Source organism: Schistocerca americana, chromosome 7 (genome assembly GCF_021461395.2).
Source record: "Schistocerca americana isolate TAMUIC-IGC-003095 chromosome 7, iqSchAmer2.1, whole genome shotgun sequence".
In the NCBI taxonomy this organism is placed as follows: domain Eukaryota; kingdom Metazoa; phylum Arthropoda; class Insecta; order Orthoptera; family Acrididae; genus Schistocerca; species Schistocerca americana.
The window spans coordinates 168516789-168542621 of record NC_060125.1 but is presented as its reverse complement, the minus strand read 5'-3'; positions in this window follow the sequence as shown (position 1 = coordinate 168542621).

The window sequence follows — 25833 nt, the reverse complement described above, 5'->3', positions numbered from 1 at the left end:
GTGAATCTAATTAGTCTGGTGTTTTGAAGATCTTGAACTTCTAAAGGGCGTTTGACTTGGCGGAAGTGATGTCCGGTTGTTTGCATGTTCTTCTTTGTCTCCTTTAGTGTTACTTGCTCGTCATCCAATAATACATTGCTCATTCGGCATAATTTTTCACTCCTTAATAGCATCATCGATATTTGTGTGTTGAAAATGGTGTAATAGAAATTACTTATGCCTGTTGATTTTAATAGATGTTGGTATCTTGCAGCCTGTAGCTATTTTCAATTTTTTGTTATGTATTAACTTCACAACAGACTGAATCTGAAACTAACACCGACAGAATACTAGACCGCAAAAAGTTATTTACTATACTCCTACACAGTACATTTGCAAAAGCTCTTAAAAAAATGTTCCTCTCGAACTACACTCACCCACAAAACAGTAACGTATTCCACACACTTAGCAGAACTATGCGTACGTCATAGCTCGAAACTACCGAAATGCACTAGCTGTTTCCGTAAACGCAGAACGATGTAGAATACTATCCTATGGGATTGCGAAGCAATCATAATAAAGTTACTTTCGCTGAAGAACAGACCGTAATTTTCTCTGAGGAAAGCGAGTGGTTCATTTTTAATTCGCTTAATGAGGTACACTTCATAAATTAAATGAATGCTTTGTGAAGTATCAACAGCTCTGATCAGTAAAGTAAACGCAAACTGGATAGCAATAGGTCACTGTTCGCAACTTCAAAATAATTAAATACGGCTTGGTAAAGAGTGAAGCAGGTCGATATCACAGGGAATAAATTTAAATATGAATCTGTTAACAGCAACATTGCGTTTCACTATGCCTGAAATTGAAACAGATGAAGAGAAGTAGATCGAACACATTGCGTAACACCCCCCTCCCCCCTAACCTCTTCTCCTTCCTTAAAAGGGAACATTGGTCAGTTTAGAGCGCTGTAGGTGTAGTGGATCTTGGGATCCACCCATTGTTTGGTTTGTTCCAAGAAGGAAAGTGTCTTTGAGCCAAATTACATTTTTCTGCCGTTGTACAGCTCTGAGCACCACGTTACACTCCTCCAATTAGCTGCGTCCACTTTCTGTGTTGTTTGTCCTGTTGAAGACGTGCACCTTTACCTACCGCTATGAGCGGTGGTCCTTTACTGGTTGCTCGACTCCAAATGTCCACTGCGTGCTCTCCTTTTTGCAGTGTTCCCTCTGAGTCTGGTGAAGGTGGACATGTATTCACTGACAGCAGCAATTCATGTAGTGTTTGAAACCGATTCTTCAATGACAATGCGTGAGCTTTCTTCCCGTTATTTGCTGAATGGGATTTTTTTTTACGAGTACTGTTCTTGTGGGGAGTTCTTCTACATACATTGTGAAGCCTCCTTAGACAAACCAACAAACCTGGTAACATCATTTACGATGTACGTGGTGGAGTGGTTCCCTTTTGAATATGAAATGTTATAAAGAATACAATTTATGATACTCCGACGGTGTGGTGTCTCTCATCACCGCCGCAACTACGTCTGATGTTTGAAACGGGGGACGTTCAATAAGTTATGCAACTCGTTTTTTTGATGCAAGTTGTTTTTATTCAGGATTTCTATACGCCGTACTATTCCCCATTCTTTTGCCTAAAAAACCCTGTTTTCCAGCATAATCTCCGCTCATTTGCGACGGCCTTCCACCACCTTACTGGGTGGGTGAATTTCCCCGTACTTTATCACTCTACTAACGGAAGTCGGAACCAACGTCTTACTGCATCTGTAACCTCCCCATCATCCACGTATTGCTTATAGCCAAATGACTCCTTCACTGGGTCAAACGGATGGAAGTCGGACGGTGTGGATGAGAAAGGACAGTCCAATGAAGTTCTGTGAGCGCAGAAGTGTGAGACCTAGCGTCGTCATGGAGAAGAAGAAGTTCGTTTGCATTTTTGTGGTGACAAACGCGCTGAAGTCCTTTCTTCCATTTTCTGAGAGTAGCACATGAGCTGACTGTTGCACAACGAGGGAGGACATCAAACAGGGTTCCAGAAAACCGTCGCCATGACTTTATCGGCTAAGGGTGCAGCTTTAAACTTTCTCTCCAGAGGGCAGGTGGTCTGGCTCCAATGCATGGACTGTCGTTTTGTTTCCAGTTCAAAGTTATGAACACATGTTTCGTCGCCTGTGACCATATTCGTCAAAAAATTGTCACATCAGCCTCATAACACGCAAGCAATTCCGCAAAGCCGGTCCTTCGTTGCTCTTTATGGTCTTTTTTGTCCTTTCCGATAGCTGAGTGGTCAGTGTGACGGATTTCCGTCCTATGGGCCCAGGTTCGATTCCCGGCTGGGTCGGGGTCTTTCTCCCCTCATGCACTGGGTGTTGTGCTGTCTTCATCATCATTTCATCCCCATCCGGCGCTCAGGTCCCCAATGAGGCGTCGAATGTAATAAGACCTGCACCAAGGCGGCCGGACCTGCCCCGCAAGGGGACTCCCGGCAATTGACGCCAAACGCTCATTTCCGTTTTTTACATGGTCTTCTTTTAGGCGGCGGAGAATCCAGCAAGACACACCTTTGAGTACCCCAACCGGTGGGCGAGTATGTCAGCACTGCCAACAGGGACGTTTAGGTGAGTAGCGAGGCGTTTGTGATCCGCTGATCACCTCGAATGAGAGTGTCCGCACGTTCCAACATTGCAGGAGTCGGAGCTGCTGGCGGCCGGCCAGCACGTGGGAGACTGGACAGGTTTGAGCAACCTTGTTGCGATGATGGCAGGTGCCTCGTCCAATGATACGCCGTACATCTGTTCACTGCCAGGTCTCCGTAGACTTTTTGCAAGCCTCTATGAATATCTGCGGTGCTCTGGTTTACCGAAAAAAAAAAAAAAAATCTCTACTACAAATGCATCTCCGTTACAAAAGCCAAGGCTGCATACAGCGCCGCCACCTACTGGAACTTCTTGAAGCTATAGGGGCTGAAGTTGGAATATTTTATGATGCCCCACGACAAATTTCTCATTTTTTCAAAAGAAGTTGACGAAGTAAAAAAGTCTTGCATAACGTATTGAAATCCCTAGTGTGTGTACATGGTTAATCAGGTGAATATCCGTAGGTTGGAACCATCTGAGGAAGATTACGGTAAAGAAAAAAAGCCGGCCGGAGTGGCCGAGCGGTTCTACTACAGTCTGGAACCGCGAGACCGCTACGGTCGCAGGTTCGAATCCTGCCTCGGGCATGGATGTGTGTGATGTCCTTTGGTTAGTTAGGTTTAAGTAGTTCTAAGTTCTAGGGGACTGATGACCTCCGAAGTTAAGTCCCATAGTGCTCAGAGCCATTTGAACCAAAGAAAAAAAAATTGTTTTATGTTCAATTTCGAAATTGTCAAAAAATTCAGTCATCGCTTTTCTCCCTTGTCCGTGCAATCAGCGATGCTGTTTGTACAGGAACTCAGAGAAATCGGTCAGTCATTGGCTTCTGCGCCTGCACTTACACTTGCAGTTAATATTTTCCGACATTAATATATCACTGGATTGTCTGACAAATAATCTGACTGCGTATTTTCATCAACATTCCGTTTATAACTCTTTACAACCCTTGACATACCAAAATGTTCTTCTTTTGTAAATAACGTCGACGAAATAGTATAGGACCAAGGATATGCTTAAGATTTTAAGCACTTCTCAGAATTAAAGAACTTATTCATATGTCTATAACCAGATGATTAAAATATCATAGCAGGGACTGTGTTCGTGGTGGTCTAGTGGGTTGGGATAGGAGCGGGGATTTTCTCTCGTTCTGGTCCTTCCAGAATGGCTCCTACTCCACTCGGCGTACTATCGGATCAGTACTGGTCACCTTACATAGGGATGGAACGCGGCAAGGGCCATAGGACCGCCGTCCACCCCCTCCTAGTGCCATAGTGAACAAAGGCTGCAATCCACGTACAGTCAGTCCACGGACTTCATTTCCTTGAAGGGCCAGATGAGGATAGAAATTTCTTCACCCTAATTTTTATTCGATTCAAATACTTCTTAGGGAGTCCATTTTTTATATTCATTCATATAAACTGTGTCGTAAATGTTAAAATGCGTTAAAACCGCGATTTACAGCATTGGGGTCTGGCGCATCCAGTGCTCGAATGCAGCCAATGTAAAACTATAATGGTTATCGACAGAATAGGGATGTTGTTAGTTTCGGATATTACGACAGAGGGCAGTAGTGTCAACTAAAATACTTTTCTTAATAAGATTCGTATCGTGATTCATTTATGGTAAACAGTCTGAAAGCACTTGCTTCTCTCGTGTCTGCTTAACTTGTCATTTCGCTTGTTTTTTTACGAAGTAAAACGTGAGCACTTGAAAATGACAAACAAACGTATTTATACGCATAGAAAAGGTTCGAAATGTAATCTCACTCGTGCAAAAAGCGTTTCGACTGCTAAGCGGAAACCAGTTAATCGATATAACTTCTTCAAAATGAGAGCCTTTCGACGTCGGAGAAAGAAAGGCCGACTGTACGGTGCTGGCAGTGTCGATTAGTCTGTTTAATTTCGATATTAAAAAGTTCAAGTTGAAACTTTAAACGTTTTTTTTCTTTTTTTTCAAAACAACATTTTTCAAACTGGCGGGGATATAGCTCATGACATATACATGCGATCGCATTGTACATTTTCGTAACTTGTGATTCAGCGTTTCTTCTACTATAGTACTTAGCATTTTCGCAATATGTTTTAATTTCGATGTTTGGTGCACGTTCTTGTAACGACGTCTTTGTCGACAACGAGTGACACCATTTAGCTAAAAACCATTTTTTTAATATCCCTATGTAACAGGTTAGACAACATCACTAGTTTGAATGCAGTTTTTGTTGTTCTAGGTTTAAAATTGTTGCTTTCAGAGCCGGTACCAACCGCTCTCGCAATCCGAAGACCTTTAGTCAGTGTCGTCTAGTGACCTTTTGGTGCAAATCTTTTATTTAAAAAAATGCATAGTACAACGATAATGATGTACAATAAAAGTTTAAAGTCAGTTTTGTAATTTATTTATTATTTTATTGAAAAAAATCATGAACACCAGTTCAAAATCGAGCATCACCCTAGCCTACCCCCTTAATACGCAAAAAAGAACTAATACTCTTGAAAGGTTTATACAGTAAGTGAAACGGTGGTAATTCACAGTCTGTTTGGTATGTTACGACTTAGTGCATCAGTGAAAATTATCTGTTTACTAGGATTACTACCGCTTTAAACACCTTCGGATACTGAACACATGAGCCATACGCAGTCTCTGGTTTCCATAGGTTGGATTATTGAGTTGAGCGCGGGCAAGCAGATAGATAACAGTAGAATCGACTTAGCCTTGTGCAGTTGTAGTAGTTCTTGAGTCGTCAGAGAGGGTGTTGTATCATGGCAGAATGAGCAGTTTGGATAGCAGATGTGCCGCACGGGGATTTCTGTTTGAGATGATCCATGTTGTGTAACCTTAGAATGGGGCTACAGTCGGAACCTGAACCCGGGTTTCCTTGCTTACTAGGCAGGAAAGCTGACCATTACACAAACGCAGCACTACAGCTAACATTTCTGCACAGACTACGTAAAACAAACTTCATATCAACATTAGTGACGATCTGAAAAGGGGAAAATGAGCTACAGATGTGAATTGAAATTTGGGCTGGAAAGGACACTGGACTTATATAGCTCGTGCAGCAACCTTAGCCACAGTGCTGCAGTGGTGTGATGGGCCGGCACGGTAGCTCAGTATAGCCGACACGGTAACTCATCGTGTTCGGTCAGAGAGGTGGTTGGCCTCTGTAATAAAAAAACTGAATGGATCAACAAAAGAATTTGACCGGATGTCATGTGACGTCCGCATCGAACAAACACAACGATCAACAACGAACAAAATGAAAAAAAAAGTGCGTTCGGTCAGAGTGTTAGCTGCCCGCTGTATAAAAATAAACTGAGTTAATGGATCAACGACGAACTCGGGGAGGACGTTGCAAGACACTCATCCCCGAGAAATGCAACGAACAAAAACAAACAAAATGAGACTTTTTTTTAAAAAAAGTCGGCATTTCTGTCTACCAAGCAAGGAGCCTCGGGCTCAAGTCCCAGCCGTGGCATAAGTTTTACTTCATTTCTTCAGCTACCATCATTATCGAAGACCACAGGAACGTTTTGCGATGTATATTGAAATAACGTTGTCCTTGTTCCTCTATGGACGATATGTTTGGTGAATGAATTAAAAAAAGAAAACAGCAGTAAACGAATGGAAAAAGTATTTGAAATTGTTTTCAGTGAAATTCCTGAAGTGTATCTTGGTTTATAATCACTTGCAAACGCCAGTTTTCGGCAAAGTGATCCGTTACACGTTGCTTGCCACCAAATTATTGCCAACGATTGAAATTTTCAGCAACATTAACGAAGAATTCTTTCTGAGTGAGCTTCATATCAAGACATGTCGCCGTGGAAAACCTATCTTCGCTCGATGCCCTTCTTGTTCGAAATTTCTGTGTTTCCAAAGTTTCTGCGATCGGTATCATACAACGTAATTCACCAACTCTTCGTGAAAAACGAGCATAAGAATAAAATGTGAGAATTAAAAATTGATGTAACAATGAAATATAAGAATATGAAAAATTAAAAAAGTTTTAATCCCTGAAAATGCTATACATACGTCTATTATATAATAAATGTATGATATTTATTGTGAAACCCAATTGTAGTTTCACAATTAATATAATGCCCTTTTACCTCCAGACTTAATAAGAAACATTTATGAAGTAATCTTCTACAGACATGGATAGATAAATTAAAAAAAAAGAACACATAAAATAAAATAAATAAAAACAATAAGCGGGTTTTGTATACTGGACTCAATAGTGAAAGGTCTCGACGCTAGCCACTACGCTACCAGCAGGGTGGAGCTAATCGAGCGCTAAAAGCATCTAAATTATGCGAAAGGCTTTGACGGTCGTTTTCTCTAAAACAGTCGAGTATCTGCAGATAAGCCGAGACACATTTTCGCTTATTTTGTCTCCTCTTCTTTCTTTGAACAAAGTTTCTGGAAAATCGGGTTGTGCCACTTGCGTATTATCCTCGTGAGCAGAAATTTTGTATGAACAGAGACTTTAGTTTGAGAAACGATTCATTTGGGATTCCCGCGATTGTTTGCGACATAATACATAATAATCACACACACTGTTGATCAATTTAAATGTTAACGTTATATATTTTTTTATACATCATAATCGTAAAATATGTTTTGATCCAGGCTTAAATTATCCATTGCAATATATAGTCTGAGGTGCCCAGAATGCTCCAGAAAGTGGTTTTAGATCGTATTTCGTTTTTCAAAATTTTTCAAGAGACTCTCCCATTTAGAACTCCTTGTGATCTACACCCTATATATTGATTAGTTATCCCCACTAAAATATTGTGCTGATGATAGCTGTGAATTCTGTAACACAGATATTTTGTAGAAGCAGGAATTATGGTGTATGATAATGTAGAGGAAAACAGTGCTGATTGTTATATTAGTTTGAACTTACTTAAGTATCATTAAAACGATTGAATATAGTTGAAAAGTACTTCCTTCTGTCATTTATAAGTATTTCACAAATCATATCCCCACTGTTCAAGGAAAAATGTGTGTGATGAAATTTGCACTGTCACACCTTGCACTTTCGCCTAAGCAGTAATCAATAATTTTGGAAAGAGAATAATAAACTGATTCGCTAAAACAGCAATTTAAAAGAAATAAGAATAAGATGGCAAACTGCTGCAGTGACTTATTTCAGCTCATCATCCTCACAGTGCACCCATGGCAGCATCTAGTTATCCGTTGCAAGGTAGGAATTTGCTGTAGGGCCTAAGTGAACATTTTGATAGACTATTAGAAACAGTTTTGAGTTAGTGAAATATCATTTAACTTCAACAGATGCTTCTTTCTGTAATAGGGCACATTACATTTTGGTAACAGTTACTCATTCTGAATATTATTGTGGATAATTCTTTTTTCGAATCCTAATTTACAGTCAGATTCATTTTAGATTAATTAAAATCACATTCCTAAAATTAATTTGCTTAAAGAAGTCCATGTTTAGTCGGAGGGTAGCTACGAGGATTCTAGATCAGAATCTGTTATTGGAATTTAGAAATCAGTTTGAAATTCAGTAACAGTCTGTTTTAGCATTAAACTTTTAAAATGTAGACAACTTTCATTCTCCTTGGGTATAAAAGATGATATGTATAATACAATGAATGTTATTGTTCATAAAACACTTGGTTTATTTTCTAAAACGATGTACAAAGGTAGGCCACGTAATGAAATGTCTTAAATCATTCAGAATGTACTGAATTCTACAATGGCCAAGAAGAGACTGAAGACATTTTAAAGACATGTATGATATTGAAATGGTTCAAATGGCTCTGAGCACTATGGGACTCAACTGCTGAGGTCATTAATCCCCTAGAACTCAGAACTAGTTAAACCTAACTAACCTAAGGACATCACAAACATCCATGCCCGAGGCAGGATTCGAACCTGCGACCGTAGCGGTCTTGCGGTTCCAGACTGCAGCGCCTTTAACCGCACGGCCACTTCGGCCGGCCTATGATATTGATTGCAACTGTTTCGTAATGAGACTACAGTCGGCGCAGGACACGTGGTGTAGTTTCAGATATCTCACTGAGGTGGATGGCCATCGTCCCCCAGGGTAGTGTATCCACCGGCGAGATAGATTTGTGCTGCAGAAATCATAGCCGTTAGCGCTCACCAGATATCCGTGACGTACAGGAAGCAATTAGAAATAAATATTTTGTAGTGTACATTAAATGAAATGTAAGAAATATTAGTTAGGTATTTCAAGAAGCTATTAAATTGTAAGGAAGCAAGAGTAAAATAATGAGAAATAATTCGGGATGCACTTACAAAAATTCAGAACACTGCAGCATTGCCAAAAGCCAAAATATCATTAAAGATTAGACGAATGACAAGACCCCGGTAAAGATTCAGTAACTGCTGCAAAATGGAAAATTCCAGGTGCTAGAACAATCAAGAAGCTACATGGAGACTTTCAAAAAGTCTAGGAAACAGAGTTGCAGCAAAATATTGGAAAACGGCTTTTCTTCAACCAGTTCGCAAAAGGAAGGAGATAAAACTGACGGCAATAGCTTTAGAGGAATTTCCCTTCTTCCAGTGACTTACAAAACTCTTTCAAAAGCAGTACAAAACGGGCTGGAAACCCAACTGGATCCGCAATTGGGAGAGTACCAAGGAGGATTTAGAAAAGGACGATGCTGAGTGGAACAAACTTTGAGTCTGAAATTTATAATCAGATATAGAAAAATGAGAGCCAAAGGCATTAACATAACATTTGTAGTTTTCAACAATCAGTGGCAATCATTTACACTAACAAAAAAGAAATGCAAAATTTAATTTTCGGGTGAAATTTCCAAGGCCTTTAAGATCTTGCCATCTTTGCTAAATCTATTGAAGCTGTAACAACGCAGATAAATCTCCTAGAAGAGACAGCTTTAAAAGCGGACCTATTTAAACCTTTTGAAAGAAACAGAAGGAGGTACCGAAATATCTGTAAACTGACTGTGGAAGAATAAGGAAAGCTACAAAATTTGAATATCTGGGTGAAATAAGGAGCCAAATGCTTTGGAAAAAGAAACTTAGATGGGGCAAGGAATATGGAAGTGGCTTTTCAGTTAATAAAGAACCTGTATAAAAATAAATGTTTCTCCATAATTACAGAACTCGGTCACTGCAACAGTTTCATTATACCAGAATGCATTCCTGCTTCAGAATGCCTGTCGTCAAACATGGGATGAACAATAAGTGAAGTAGGAAATACGGGAAGGAGCATAATCGGGAATATTTTGTGACCAAAATGTTATAATGGGAAATGGAAATTAAGAAGAAATAAAGAAGATTGTGAAAGAATAGAGCGAATATTAGACACAATTAGGAACAGAAGAGTTTCATTCTATGGACACATGAAAAGGCAAGGTGAAAAACATATGACAGTAAACCAACAGAAGCATCACGTTACTGCTGGTAGTGAGTGGGGGAACTCTGACAGCACAATCGTACGTCATGGACACCATGCATCGTCATGTGTCACTTCTGATGCTTCAGTTTTGTGGTGCCTTTTTCAAGAGGACGACGCTAGTTCACACACACACACACACACACACACACACACACACACACACACACACACACACAAGGCACTAGTCTCTATGAACTGTCTATGTGGTGTTGAGAAACTCCTATGACCAAAAAGGTCACCATATGTGTGCCCAATAGAACATATATGGGACCAGCTTGGACGTCAACACCATCCCAATGGAAGCATCCAGGGCATGAAAAACCAGTTACAACAGTTATGGACCAGCTTACGTCAGGAGAGAGTACAACGACATAATGACTAGCTTGCCAACCAGTGTACGCATGCAGGTCTGAGGTGATGCAACGTCGTGCTGATACTGCGAAGTTCCTGTAAATTTTACTCGATAATGTAATCACTGCAACGACACCACATACGCTATCAGCCTAAGGAATTTCTTTTCGTTTCCTCCTTCTCTTCTGAGTGCTTTAATATTTTGTCAGGCAGTGTATTTCCCAACACTACGTTAATTATGACACACATGTAGGAGGTCTACACCTAATATAGTAGACAACAATTGGAAGCAGAAGTTGTAACAGCAGAAACAAAGCACAGTAGAAGAACAACAATAATAAGCTACAACAAGATAATAAGCTACAGCAACAGATTTCAGAGGATGGATGGAAGATGGAGAGAAAAGGGAACGTGATAAAACTCAATGAAGGTAAGGGGGGTGAAAAGGGGCCACGACTGGACGTCAGAGGAGGGATGGAAGAGGGAGAGGAAACGGAATGTGATAAAACACAAGGAAGATAAGTGAGATGAAAGGGGGAACGACTGGATGAGAAGCGTAAGGAAGGAGAATCATAACTGGAAGTATGTAGGTGCAATTGAGGATGAGGGGTAGGAACGCCGTGCTGAAGAATAACTTGTAGGAAGATGAAGACAAACTGTGTGAATATTGCAAGGTGGAAGATCTGCTGCAGTGCACATGCTAGATGAACCTCACACACTAGAAAACTTTCTTTGTAGTTAATAATAATACCATTTTATCCACGATTCTCTGGAAAAGTTTTGTTTAAATGCACACAGAAATTAATACATATTTGAACAAATTGTGTATCCATTGTGCTCAAGGCTTAAGTAGTGGGTCACGGTGGGTACAGGCAAGAATTTTGCAGCCATCAACATCAGCACTTTCTTATCTTCAAGTTCATGACGTCATCTCATCCGGTTCTCATGCAGTTAGGCTTGTTATATTTTGCTGATGTGATCATCAGTACTTTTTTATCATCAGGGGCACTCCCTCCTCACCGTCACTCCCTTTGGCACCACCACATTGTGCCCCCCAATGACTCTGGCCCCTGCGCCCACACACTCATGTGACTATCCCCTGCCCGCCACTTGTCGTCACACTATCAGTCAGTTGTATCAGTTGTATGCTGTGGCACTTGAGGTGGGGGCAGGTACAGAGGTGCGGGGGAGGGGTGGGGGGAGGCATGGTACAAGGGGCAGGAACATGGAGGAGAAGGCTAGGCATGAGGAGTGGGTTGCGTTTCTGGGTGAGGGGGGGTTAGCGCTTGGGGGGTAGTGGTGGCTGCGATGATAAGAAAGTGCTAGTGATGACGTCAGTGAAATATCACAATCACAAATATCTGGAACTGAATCTGATGATGTCGTGACATTGAAGAGAAGGAAGTGCTGATGTCAGGAAATTCCTGCCTGTTCCTGCAGTGACCAAGTGCTGCCATACAGTGAAAAACGAGTAGTGTCCCATTGTTTTGGCTGTTCGGTATCACTACGTTTACACTGCAAACTAACATGGAATCTACGTTATGAAGCTCGGTATGACTGGTATATTTTTCAGTAATATCTTCAGCGATGAGAAGGATTTCTGAGTCTTCCCCTTCACTGAAATGCAGGATTTTATTAGGAAGAATGTCCCTCTCCTGAGCTTCAGATGAAGCTCTAGGACTATTAGGATTTTGTACCCTGGTTTTACACTACAAGTAAGTGACCCCCTGACACATTTCTCCATTTGCAGACTGACCTTCAGATATATCTTTGACATATTCAGAGGAGCTGTAACTCTTATCTATCTCTACTACTTCTCAGAGAAACAGTTACTCTATTTGAGTTCTATTACTCTATGCACCATATACACTCCTGGAAATGGAAAAAAGAACACATTGACACCGGTGTCTCAGACCCACCATACTTGCTCCGGACACTGCGAGAGGGCTGTACAAGCAATGATCACACGCACGGCACAGCGGACACACCAGGAACCGCGGTGTTGGCCGTCGAATGGCGCTAGCTGCGCAGCATTTGTGCACCGCCGCCGTCAGTGTCAGCCAGTTTGCCGTGGCATACGGAGCTCCATCGCAGTCTTTAACACTGGTAGCATGCCGCGACAGCCTGGACGTGAACCGTATGTGCAGTTGACGGACTTTGAGCGAGGGCGTATAGTGGGCATGCGGGAGGCCGGGTGGACGTACCGCCGAATTGCTCAACACGTGGGGCGTGAGGTCTCCACAGTACATCGATGTTGTCGCCAGTGGTCGGCGGAAGGTGCACGTGCCCGTCGACCTGGGACCGGACCGCAGCGACGCACGGATGCACGCCAAGACCGTAGGATCCTATGCAGTGCCGTAGGGGACCGCACCGCCACTTCCCAGCAAATTAGGGACACTGTTGCTCCTGGGGTATCGGCGAGTACCATTCGCAACCGTCTCCATGAAGCTGGGCTACGGTCCCGCACACCGTTAGGCCGTCTTCCGCTCACGCCCCAACATCGTGCAGCCCGCCCCCAGTGGTGTCGCGACAGGCGTGAATGGAGGGACGAATTGTGACGTGTCGTCTTCAGCGATGAGAGTCGCTTCTGCCTTGGTGCCAATGATGGTCGTATGCGTGTTTGGCGCCGTGCAGGTGAGCGCCACAATCAGGACTGCATACGACCGAGGCACACAGGGCCAACACCCGGCATCATGGTGTGGGGAGCGATCTCCTACACTGGCCGTACACCACTGGTGATCGTCGAGGGGCACTGAATAGTGCACGGTACATCCAAACCGTCATCGAACCCATCGTTCTACCATTCCTAGACCGGCAAGGGAACTTGCTGTTCCAACAGGACAATGCACGTCCGCATGTATCCCGTGCCACCCAACGTGCTCTAGAAGGTGTTAGTCAACTACCCTGGCCAGCAAGATCTCCGGATCTGTCCCCCATTGAGCATGTTTGGGACTGGATGAAGCGTCGTCTCACGCGGTCTGCACGTCCAGCACGAACGCTGGTCCAACTGAGGCGCCAGGTGGAAATGGCATGGCAAGCCGTTCCACAGGACTACTTCCAGCAACTATACGATCGTCTCCATGGGAGAATAGCAGCCTGCATTGCTGCGAAAGGTGGATATACACTGTACTAGTGCCGACATTGTGCATGCTCTGTTGCCTGTGTCTATGTGCCTGTGGTTCTGTCAGTGTGATCATGTGATGTATCTGACCCCAGGAATGTGTCAATAAAGTTTCCCCTTCCTGGGACAATGAATTCACGGTGTTCTTATTTCAATTTCCAGGAGTGTATATATATATATATATATATATATATATATATATATATATATATATATATATATCAGTAGATTGATGGTTAGGTAATAGTTTCTTTTATAAGGTGATTTGGGTGCAACTCTAATGATGTCATGTACTTTTTTCATTTGTAGGGTTTGAATAGTTTTTCTGTTGGAAATACTCCCAATTAGTGTTGTCATTAATGACTGTGGCACAGTAACAGCATCCTCAAGATACCCGTGTAGGAGAACTTCCCTAGCATTCCATTTGGCTTAGCCCACTTCAAACAGAATTGTCTCATCTGGAGTTGAATGTGGTTTCACGTTTGGAGACTTATCACTTCCTACTTGCTGTAGACTCCGATTCTGTCACACTTACAGTTTCTGGTCAAAAGTACACAACTGGCCATTAAAATTGCTACACCACGAAAGTGACGTGCTACAGACGCGCAATTTAACCGACAGGAAGAAGATGCTGTGATATGCAAATGATTAGCTTTTCAGAGCATTCACACAAGGTTGGTGCCGGTGGCGACACCTACAACGTGCTGACATGAGGAAAGTTTCCAACCGATTTCTCATACACAAACAGCAGTTGACCGGCGTTGGGTGGTGAAGCGTTGTTGTGATGCCTCGTGTAAGGAGGTCGGATTGTAGCGTATCGCGATTGCGGTTCATCGTATCGCGACATTGCTGCTCGTGTTGGTCGTGATCCAATGACTGTTAGCAGAATATGGAATCGGTGGGTTCAAGAAGGTAATACGGAACGCCGTGCTGGATCCCAACGACCTCGTATCACTAGCAGTCGACATCACCGGCATCTTATCCGCATGGCTGTAACGGATCGTGCAGCCACGTCTCGATCCCTGAGTCAACAGATGGAGATGTTTGCAAGACAACAACCATCTGCACGAACAGTTCGACGACGTTTGCAGCAGCATGGACTATCAGCTCGGAGACCATGGCTGCGGTTACCCTTGACGCTGCATCACAGACAGAAGCGCCTGCGATGGTATACTCAACGACGAAACTGGGTGCACGAATGGCAAAACGTCATTTTTTCGGATGAATCCAGGTTCTGTTTACAGCATCGTGATGGTCGCATTCGTGTTTGGCGACATCGCGGTGAACGCATATTGGAAGCGTGTATTCGTCATCGCCATACTGGCGTATCACCCGGCGTGATGGTATGGGGTGCCACTGGTTACACGTCTCGGTCACCTCTTGTTCGCACTGACGGCACTTTGAACAGTGGACGTTACATTTCAGATGTTCAAATTGGTCAAATGGTTCTGAGCACTATGGGACTTAACATCTGAGGTCATGAGTCCCCTAGAACTTAGAACTACTTAAACCTAACTGACCTAAGGACATCATACACATCCATGCCCCAGGCAGGATTCGAACCTGCGACCGTAGCGGTCACGCGGTGCCAGACTGAAGCGCCTAGAACTGCACGGCCACACCGGCCGCATTTCAGATGTGTTACGACCCGTGGCTCTACCCTTCATTCGGTTCCTGCGAAACCCTACATTTCAGCGGGATATTGCACGACCGCATGTTTCAGGTGCTGTACGTGCCTTTCTGGATACAGAAAATGTTCGACTGCTGCTTTGGCCAGCACGTCTGGTGAATGGTGGCCTAGCAACTGGCTCGTTACAATACTCTTGATAAATTGTGGTATCGTATTGAAGCTGCATAGGCGGCTGTATCTGTACACGCTATCCAAGCTGTGTTTGACTCAATGCCCAGGCGTATCAAGGCCGTTATTACGGCCAGAGGTGGTTTTCTGGGTACTGATTTCTCAGGATCTATGCATCCAAATTGCGTGAAAATGTAATCACATGTCAGTTCTAGTATAATATATTTGTCCAATGAATACCCGTTTATCATCTGCATTTCTTCTTGGTGTAGCAATTTTAATGGCCAGTAGTGTATCTGGACACCTGTTAGTGAACGCTAATGTGGAGGGTGTCCACCCTGCGCTGTTATGGCCATTTGAACTGTACTGGGGACACGTTCAGGGAGATGTCTGAATGTCTGTGGAAGAATGGGAACCCAGTCTTCCTCAAGAGGTGAAACCAGGTAAGAAGTGATACTGCATGCTGGGGGTCTGGGGTGAAGCCGACACTCTAACTCATCACAAAAGTATTCCACTGAGATCAGAAAGGGATGCTGGGTTGGCTAAGCGATTTCAGGAACGTTGTTGTCTAGAAATCATTGCGTCACAGATGCTGCCTTACGAGAGGATGCTTTATAATGCTATAATAATGACTCCTACAAAATATTCCTTCACAGTACACAGCACTGAGTGTTGTTAAATGGTTTCGTATGCTTCCACATTAAGCATTTTCTTGAGCGAAATAAGGGGACTACACCATATTCACGAAAAACAAATCGTATTGTAACACCACCTCTTTTGTACTTCACTGATGCATTTCGTACTCGGATGACAACCAATGTATAGCCCACTTACGATGTCACTGAATTTTTTCGGCAGACCCTTTCTGCTGTTATTGCACCACTGCTGACAACACGGTAGTCCCTCCCATCTATTACACTGACGGCTCAGCCCCTCGTGAGGTCTAGTGGACAGTTCCGTATTATATAAGGAAGTCCGCACACTTTTGACCTGATAGTGCATATTGTGTGAGTGTGAAATCTTATGGGACTTAACTGCTAAGGTTATCAGTCCCTAAGCTTACACACTACTTAACCTAAATTATCCTAAGGACAAACACACACATCCATGCCCGAAGGAGGACTCGAACCTCCGCCGGGACGAGCCGCACAGTCCATGACTTCAGCGCCTGACCGCTCGGCTAACCCGCGCGGCATAGTGCATATTGATCGTCAAACGTCTCAGTGGCGATTGTTTAACGTATAGACCATCATCAGAGGAAATTGAGGCAGCGGCGACCTGAGCATCGATGTATTACGGAATGCTATCTGCTAGGTGCTACCTAATGGCAGAACTCTGCTCAGCACTCGGCTAATACCGCTTGGTACCGCCTCGATATCTACGTCTCTGCCACCCCAAAGTTGTCTGAGGGTGGACTACAGACCAACAGTAAATTAATACTATAAAGACTGCGTTTTTCAATCGAATTTTGTGAAGCGTTTTAACTGTCGTTACAAGTCTACGGACCCAGTTCACGCTGCTTGGTGCGCAGGCAGCTTTGCAATGGACCAGGAGAGCGGTGGACAGGGTGGGGTGGCGCGGCGCGCTATAATTTTCTGCTGGCGTTCCCAGCGCACAGCCCGCGCCTCGGTCAGCCACGCGTTACGGCCGCGTATTCCGCGCGACGATTTGCGATTCCGCGTCGATTGCGCGTCGCCGCAGCCAGCGCCCATTGTGGGCGCGCTAACGGGGCGGCAGAGACCACTTCCTCCACTGTGCGTCGCTCCCTTGTCTCTTTTTTCGGCACTTCAGCCCATCGCGCCGTCCTCCGAAGCTCTGCCGTTTGTTGTTCAGCGCCGGCGGAGGGGTGGGGGGAGTGGAGGCGACCGCGAGCTCCCACATCCCCTCCCCCCGCCACATCCTCGTTCCCCCTCACGGGCGCTTCTACATCCCCTCCCGCCGCGCGCACTCACCTTGTTCATTTGTTTGCCAGGTAACAAGATGCCGCCGACGACGCGATTGTGTGACAGGCGACGCGGCGCGGACACAAAGTGTGTTCTCTGCCTCGGCGAGCACACACAGGTGTGTGTGTGTGTGTGTGTGTGTGTGTGTGTGTGCGTGCGCGCGCGCGCGCGCCCGAGCTGCGGCGCGTTCTTTCCCCTCCACGCCTCCCGTGCCCCGCGCGCGCGTTCAAACCCTTATTTCGCCTCTCCAATTATAATATCGCGTCAGGATCTGCCGTTGTTGTTGTTGTTGTTGCGGTGGCGGCTGCCGCCCCCCCGGCAGAGGCTAGGAAAAGGAGGTGCGCGGTATTTGTGGCAAAAAAAAAAAAGAGTACCCCGGGCCGACACCATTTCTGGTGCACGTCGAGAGGGAATCCCCCTTCCCAGGGCTGCCAACCCACCCCCGTACCGCGCCGCACTGCACTCGCGCTCGGCTACACAGAGGCGAGGCGCGGACTGGGAGATGGGTGGGAGACAGGCGACAGGGAAAAGCAGAGGCAGGGGCGGCGCTGCCGAGCATCCTCTGCGGGTGTGTGTGGCTGTGTGTTTTGTGTCGTCTCCTGCTTCTTATTCCTCGAGTGGCCGCAACCGTTGGCACGCTCGCTGCCCGCGCGAAAAGTAATTTACATCGTGGAGAGCCAACACTTGAAAGGGGAAAACGCGACGAGAGGCGAGGCAGGGTAGCGCCTCTGTGGGCGCGACGCGCCGGTGGCGAATGCAGCAGCGTGCAGTCTGCCGAGTGCACAGCGCAGCCTGCCCTTTCCGCCCACGCCTGAGGTCACAGATCTGCCCGACCACTCTCGGCGAGGTCAAAGAACGGGCTAGGGCCGTCTGGCATTGAAGATAGGTATTGCGGTCACACTCCGTTGTGGCCATTCTGCCTAAGAAGGGGATTTTACGTTACAGCCTCACATTCTATTTACTATGAAGCTGAAGAAAAAGAACTTCATTTCTGTCGTGCCAAGACGTCACTGACTGTTGCAATCCTTAAACCTGGTTTGTCTTATGTGGCAATGACATATAATTTCAGCAAGAAATTACCTCAAGAACGATCTTACTGTACTGTACGTATACTTCAGGAGATATTACTAAACCCTAACCCATCTCAAACCGAGATCGCGACAATCCCATTATCATTAAACTGCTAAATGTAAGAAACATGTGCAACTTAGAGATGTTACTCTGAACCGTAACAAACACCCCAAGTATCTAGAGACCACAGTTTAAAAAAATATAGTGTTTTCCAGACTCAAAAACTAACAAAAATAGAAAGCCGACCACGCTTAACCATTGGGCAAAAGTCACAAAAATCAAAAGTAGGATGTTAAATTTTAACAGTTATATTAAATAGGAGAGTTACAAAGAGTAAAGGATAACTGCTCTGGCCGGCCGATGTGGCCGAGCGGTTCTAGGCGTTATAGTCTGGAACCGCGCGACCGCTACGGTCGCAGGTTCGAATCCTGCCGCGGGCATGGATGTGTGTGATGTCCTTAGGTTAGTTAGGTTTAAGTAGTTCAAGGGGACTGGTGACCTCAGAAGTTAAGTCCCATATTGCTCTGAGCCATTTGACCCTTTGATAACTTCTCTACAATTTAACAGTAATTACACTAGGTAAGTGGAGGTAGCAGTATTAAAACTTGTATTTCCTGTGCAATTACCACTTTGTCAAGCTGGCTTTATTGTGTTGTAATTGACTGTGTGCACCGCACACCGTTTGTCAACATTTCCTGAATCGAATGAAAATCGTCTTTGCAAGTAACTAGAGGGTTATCTGGTAAATCTTGGATGCGAAGATATCAGAGAAATGGAAATGTTATTGTTCTCTTGGAACGAGAGCAGATATAAATAGACGATGAAAGGCAAAGCTGGTTTTATGGAAGAAGTCGATAAGTGGCTCACGAGTAGAAACATGTGTTATTCTGTAGAAACTGTTTCTATTACGCATTCTGAGAGCACGTCTTAGGAAGGATATGAGTATTTAAAAACGGGAGTAAATTGGAAGTTCAACGAGTTTCAGTGTCATTTACGAGATCACTTACGAGATCAAATGATAATGTAAATTAATTAGACTTGCTCTGCACAGAGATCAAGAGATTAATCGAAGGAAGTGGACATTGAAACAGACCTCAACACTTACTGGAAATGCATCAGAGAGGGATGAGTACCAATAACTGAACATATTAATACATTCAGATCAGTTTCCTGAGAATTTTAATTTAATATGTGTATTATTAAATATCATTTACTGTGGTTTATTTTTCCTTCTTCTGAATAGTTTCTCTTGCCACAGTAACTATCAATCCAGAATCACCTGTAGAGTGTTTTCTATATTATTCAGTAAGTGCCAATTAATTATTAGTAATAAGTATTTCCATTCATAAGACTCACTGAGTAATTGCATACGTATCTTTGATTTTAACATACTAGTACAATTACTTGATACTGTATTACATACAGATTGTAGCACTGTATGTGTAATATCATTGGCCGGTGAAGTCATGTTTCGGAACAATGGATATTACTTTATATTACATCATAATTACGAGTAGCTACTTTTTTCTCGAACCAGGATCATGATTCTTGTAAATAGGGTCACGAGTACAGTTAGTATGATAGAGAGATTATGGCTCAAATGGCTCTGTGCACTATGGGACTTAACATCTTAGGTCATCAGTCCCCTAGAACTTAGAACTACTTAAACCTAACTAACCTAAGGACATCACACACATCCATGCCCGAGGCAGGATTCGAGCCTGCGACCGTAGCAGTCCCGCGGTTCCGGACTGCAGCGCTAGAACCGCACGACCACCGAGGCCGGCAGAGATTATGGAGAGACTGTCTTGCTCTATTGATTTGTTCTGTACGTCACTTGCTGAAGCACTTACTAAAAGCTAAAGATGGCTGACATCAGGTCGAGGGCCAACAGCGAAGGTGAGCTGAAAGAAGTACAAATTATCTGTCATAGGATAGCGACTACGAGGGGTAGCAATAATATTTTAATCATTTCCTCGGAAACATCTACATATCCATCCTTCAGTGTGTCACATTTTTGTCAATAATTAGAGTTGTGAAACTACCGTAGGCTATCATAAGTAAGCGTAGACTACGCCAGTGCTCCTGGTAGTTAAGGTCACAATCGTGTTATCTTGACGTTAGATGTGCTGCATACCTATCGGGCGTTACCTCAAAATGGTTGAAATGGCTCTAAGCACTATGGGACTTTACATCTGAGGTCATCAGTCCCCTAGAACACAGAACTACTTAAACCTAACTAACCTACGGACATCACTCACAACCATGCCCGAGGCAGGATTCGAACCTGCGACCGTAGCAATCGCGCGGTTCCGGACTGAAGCGCCTAGAACCACTCGGCCACCGCGGCCGGCCTGGGCGTTACCTCATTTCGATCGTTTTTTTTACGTATAAGATTCTTTTTCTACTAGATTCCCCTAGAAACCGGAAGTGTTGGCCCGTATAGGAACCGATTGAAGGTACACTGAAGAGCCAAAGAAACTGGTACATCTGCCTAATATCGTGTAGGGCCACCGTGATCACGCAGAAGTGTCGCAACACGACATGGCGTGGACTCGACTAATGTCTGAAGTAGTGCTGGAGAGAATTGACACCATGGATCTTGCAGGGCTGTCCAGAAATCCCTCGGAGTACGAGGGGGTGGAGATCTCTTCTGAACAGCACGTTCCAATGCAACCCAAATATGCTCAATAATGTTCATGTCTGGAGAACTTGCTGACCAGCGAAAGTGTTTGAACTCAGAAGAGTGTTCCTGGAGACACTCTGTAGCAATTTTGGACGTGTGGGGTGTCACATTGTCCTGCTGGAAATGCCCAAGTCCGTCGGAATCCACACTGGACACGAACGAATGCAAGTGATCAGACAGGATGCTTACGTGCGTGTCACCTGTCAGAGCTTACATACATGTCACCTGACAGAGTAGTATCTAGACGTATCAGGGGTCCCATATCACTCCAACTGCACACTCCCCGCACAATTACAGAGCCTCCACCAGCTTCAACAGTTCCATGCTAACATGCAGGTCCCACGAATTCATGACTTTGTCTCCATAACCCGTACACGTCCATTCGCTAGATACAATTTGAAACGAGACTCGTCCGACCAGGCAACATGTTTCCAGTTATCAACAGTCGACTGTCGGTGTAAACGAGCCCAGGCGAGGTACAAAGCTTTGTGTCGTGCAGTCATCAAGGGTACACGAGTTGACATTCGGCTGCGAAAGCCCATATCGATGATGTTTCATTGAATGCTTCGCACCCTGTCACTTGTTGATGGCTCAGAATTGAAATCTATAGGTATTTTCAGAAGGGTTGCATTTCTGCCACGTTGAACGATTATCTTCAGTCGTCGTTGGTCCTGTTCTTGCAAGGTCTTTTTCCGGCCGCAGCGATGTCGGGGACTTGATGTTTTACCGGATTCCTGATACTCACGGTATACTCGTGAAATGGTGGTACGGGAAATCCCCACTTCATTGGTACCTCGGAGATGCTCTGCCCCACCGCCCGTGTGCCAACTATAACACCACGTTCAGAATCACTTAAATGTTGATAACCTGCCATTGTAGCAGCAGTAATCGATCTGACAACTGCGCCAGCCACTTGTTGTCTTATCTAATCGTTGCCGACCGCAGCGCCATATTCTGCCTTTTTACATATCTGTATTTGAATACGCATATCTCTACCAGTTTCTTTGGCGCTTCAATGTATGTAAAGGGTTGCGTATGCTATGGTTTTTGCTCTATTTAGTTATCCATCTCTCTTTTGATTAAAATAAACAGTATTTCTAGCAAAACAGAAATCATAGTATGAAAGCTTTCACGACCGGATGACATATCTTCTGGTAAACCTTCCGGGATGTAAGGTCGTGGTCCATGAAACTCTTCAGCTCCTAACGTTTCGTCCAGAGCTGCGCTGGACATCTTCAGAGGGGTGTTTCTCCTCCGGTGAGTCTTGGCGACTGACGGGTCGGACGTCTGAGAGCGAGTTATGTATCGTAGAAAGTGAGCGTGACCAGAGTTACACGTGATATGCAGAGATAACCTTTGTCAGAGATAAAACTTAACTATCGATCGTAATCTCGTCACGGATAAAACTGTCTAGCAATTCTGTAGTGCTACTGTCCAAATATCACTAAGTTTCATGGTCTCTTCTTTCCGATTAAAATTATCCCTATGTTTATATATTTCAATTGCTTCTCTACAAAGCCATGGGTAATAGTTCGTCGTCGTAGATAAAATTTTTGTTTCGGAAAACTTCACTTGATGATTTCCTGGCTGAAAAGCGTGTTCTGCTACAGCCGATTTATCTGTTTTTCCTAATCGGCAAAGACTTCTGTGTTCTTTTAACCGTGTATTTACCCTTCTTTTTGTTGTTCCAACATAAACTTTACCACATGTACACGGAATTTTATATACGCCACTGGCTGATAGAGGAGCGCGTTTATCTTTTACAGACCGAAGAACATGACAAATTTTCTTCGTTGGTCTAAAAACAGGTCTAATATCATGTTTGCTTAAAATCTTTCCAATCTGATCCGTTGCTTTCTTTATAAAAGGGAGAGAGACCGTATTCTTCCATCGTTTTTCGGACTTTTCCTTAAGCTTTTTGTTGTTTGGGTGCAGAATTCTGCTTACTTCTTTCTTTGAGTGGCCATTTTTCTCAAAAGCGTGCTTCAGATGTTTTAATTCGTCGTCTAGATACTCCGGCGTGCAAATCCGTCTGGCTCTGTCAACGAGACTTGTAATCACACCTCTCTTTTGTTTTGGATGGTGGTTAGAGTTTTTATGTAAGTATCTGTCTGTGTGCGCTATTTTTCTAAAAATCTGTTGTTTCAATCTTCCATCCGTCTGTCTCATAACTGAAACATCCAAAAACGGTATTTTGTTATCATTTTCTCTCTCCATGGTAAACTGGATTCTTGGATTTATATTATTAAGGTAATCAAAAAATTCGCCTAAGGCTTCTCTACCATGTGGCCAGACCACAAATGTATCGTCTACATACCGATACCAGCGAGATGGTTTCTTATCTGCTTTTTCCAAGGCTGACTGTTCGAATTTCTCCATGTAGAAATTAGCTACTGCAGGACCCAATGGATTACCCATTGCTACGCCATTAAGTTGTTCATAAAACTCATTATTCCACTGGAAATGACTGGAAGTAAGACAATGTCTGAAAAGGGCAGTCAGATCTTCTGGAAAAATATCCGTTATAAAATCCATAACTTCATTAACTGGAATCATAGTAAATAAAGATACTACATCGAAACTTACTAAAATATCTTCAGGAGTCAGAATTAAACCTTCAATTTTCTCTATAAAATGACGTGAGTCCTTTATATATGAGTCAGTTTTACCAAACTATGGAAAGATATCTAACAACTCGTTTACAACCATATTTTGGAAAAACTGACTCATATATAAAGGAGAAACACCCCTCTGAAGATGTCCAGCGCAGCTCTGGACGAAACGTTAGGAGCTGAAGAGTTTCATGGACCACGACCTTACATCCCGGAAGGTTTACCAGAAGATAAAACAGAAATCGTCAATGTTTAATTCAGATCTTATTCTAAAATTTTCGATTTGTAAGTGAAACAGAGGGATGTTGTAGCAAGAATAAAAAAAAAAGGAATGCAAATTTATCATGTAGCACTAGAAAACGCTGTTTCCTCAAAAAAAGGCAAAGGTAGTTAGTCGAGCTGATATGAAACATGTTCCTGTCATCACAAACAACCTTATTAACTTGCGCCTAACTAAAACCATCTATTAGCAACACACCATGGCATCTGCAACCCTCACTCAATATCACCTTGTCTCACGATGGTTGGGTCTTCGCCTTTTTCGGCGTTGGCAAAATTCACATGTGCCCAATTCTTGCTTTGCTCCTTTATTTGGGGATCACACTGATGCATCCAGAATTTGTTCATCGTGTCTCGCTGGCTGCAGAAGTCATCAGTATTGGCCTGAAACAGCTGAAATGTTTTCGAATACAAAGTAGCAGAGCCTGTGTTGTTAAAAAGTACGATGCAATGTTACTTCGGACAAGCATGCATGTCCTTCTGGAACATGCACGACCAGTGACTACAGCGCTCAAGGAACACAAGAAATATATTCGCAGTTGCGAATATGAACCACCATTTGCTGCATATTGGAATGATGACAGTGAGAATGTGTGGTGGGCCAGGACTCGAACTAAGATTTCCCGATTTATGCGAGTGGTTGCCGTAACCGCTTTTTTTCCATTTGTTCGTCATTTTTCTCGGCATTTCGTCTGGGCGGACATCACTTGACACCCTTTCAAGCTCAGTGTTGAATAATTCTCTCATTTTTTTTTATTACACAGGGCAGCCCGCCCTCCTACAGAAAACGATGAGCTAGCATGCGAGCAACGCTTCGGATATCTGTGCACGAATCACGGCCAGACCCAAACTGCCGTGTCATCGTCCATGTGTCAAAACCTGCTCTGTTACATTACGTATATTCCCGAACGGGAAGGGCGTATTTATTGAGAGTCGAGGGCCTGGTATTCGCTAGTAAATACGAAATAGCAGTGTCTGTGTTATTATGAAATATGGTGCAACGTTCTTTCGGACATGCATGCATTCATAAATAGGTCCTTCCTGACGAAGGGTAGACTGAAGTTTAGGAGAATCAGGGGAAGAATCAATGAGAAACGAAGAGGGTTACTTAGTACTGAGGAATGATGAGACAAGTTTGAAGTTCGCTAAGGAGAGGAGTGGATGTTTCTGAGAGGAGGAATCACAGATGTTGGAAAGACAAACACAGGATGGTAACTGTGAAGAAACTTTGGGTAACAGAAGAAACAATTTGAGAGGACCAGAAAGTGAATGGGCTGCGTTTTTACACCCCGCTCTCAGAGTGCATTACTCTGATCTACAATGCGGAGAAAGTTGTGATTTTGTACCAACGCTCAATGACATTAACTAAAACTGTAGAAGAAAAGTTATTTAACTATCTGTTATAGTTTAAGGATTATTACGTTTTGTCAAGTGGATGGCTTTATAATACTCGTTCCCATTATGGTACGATTTTCTGGCGTATCATCAGTCTAATAGCGCTCAGAATATGGCAGGTTGCTGTCAACGTTCATAGGAACACATTATGCCTCTAGTTTTGTGTTTGGAGTTTGTCTGAGGAGATCGAAAAACCCTTATTATATCACATCATTATTTTGTTTAAAAATTCCCTCTAAAATTTTATGCAAAGTGACTAACATAAAAAAATTCTGCGATGTATTAGGTGTAACACAAAACGACTATCCCTTTCTTCACTTGGGAGAAATTTGGTTAACATAGCTCAAACCATTGTGGATGTACACTCCTGGAAATTGAAATAAGAACACCGTGAATTCATTGTCCCAGGAAGGGGAAACTTTATTGACACATTCCTGGGGTCAGATACATCACATGATCACACTGACAGAACCACAGGCACATAGACACAGGCAACAGAGCATGCACAATGTCGGCACTAGTACAGTGTATATC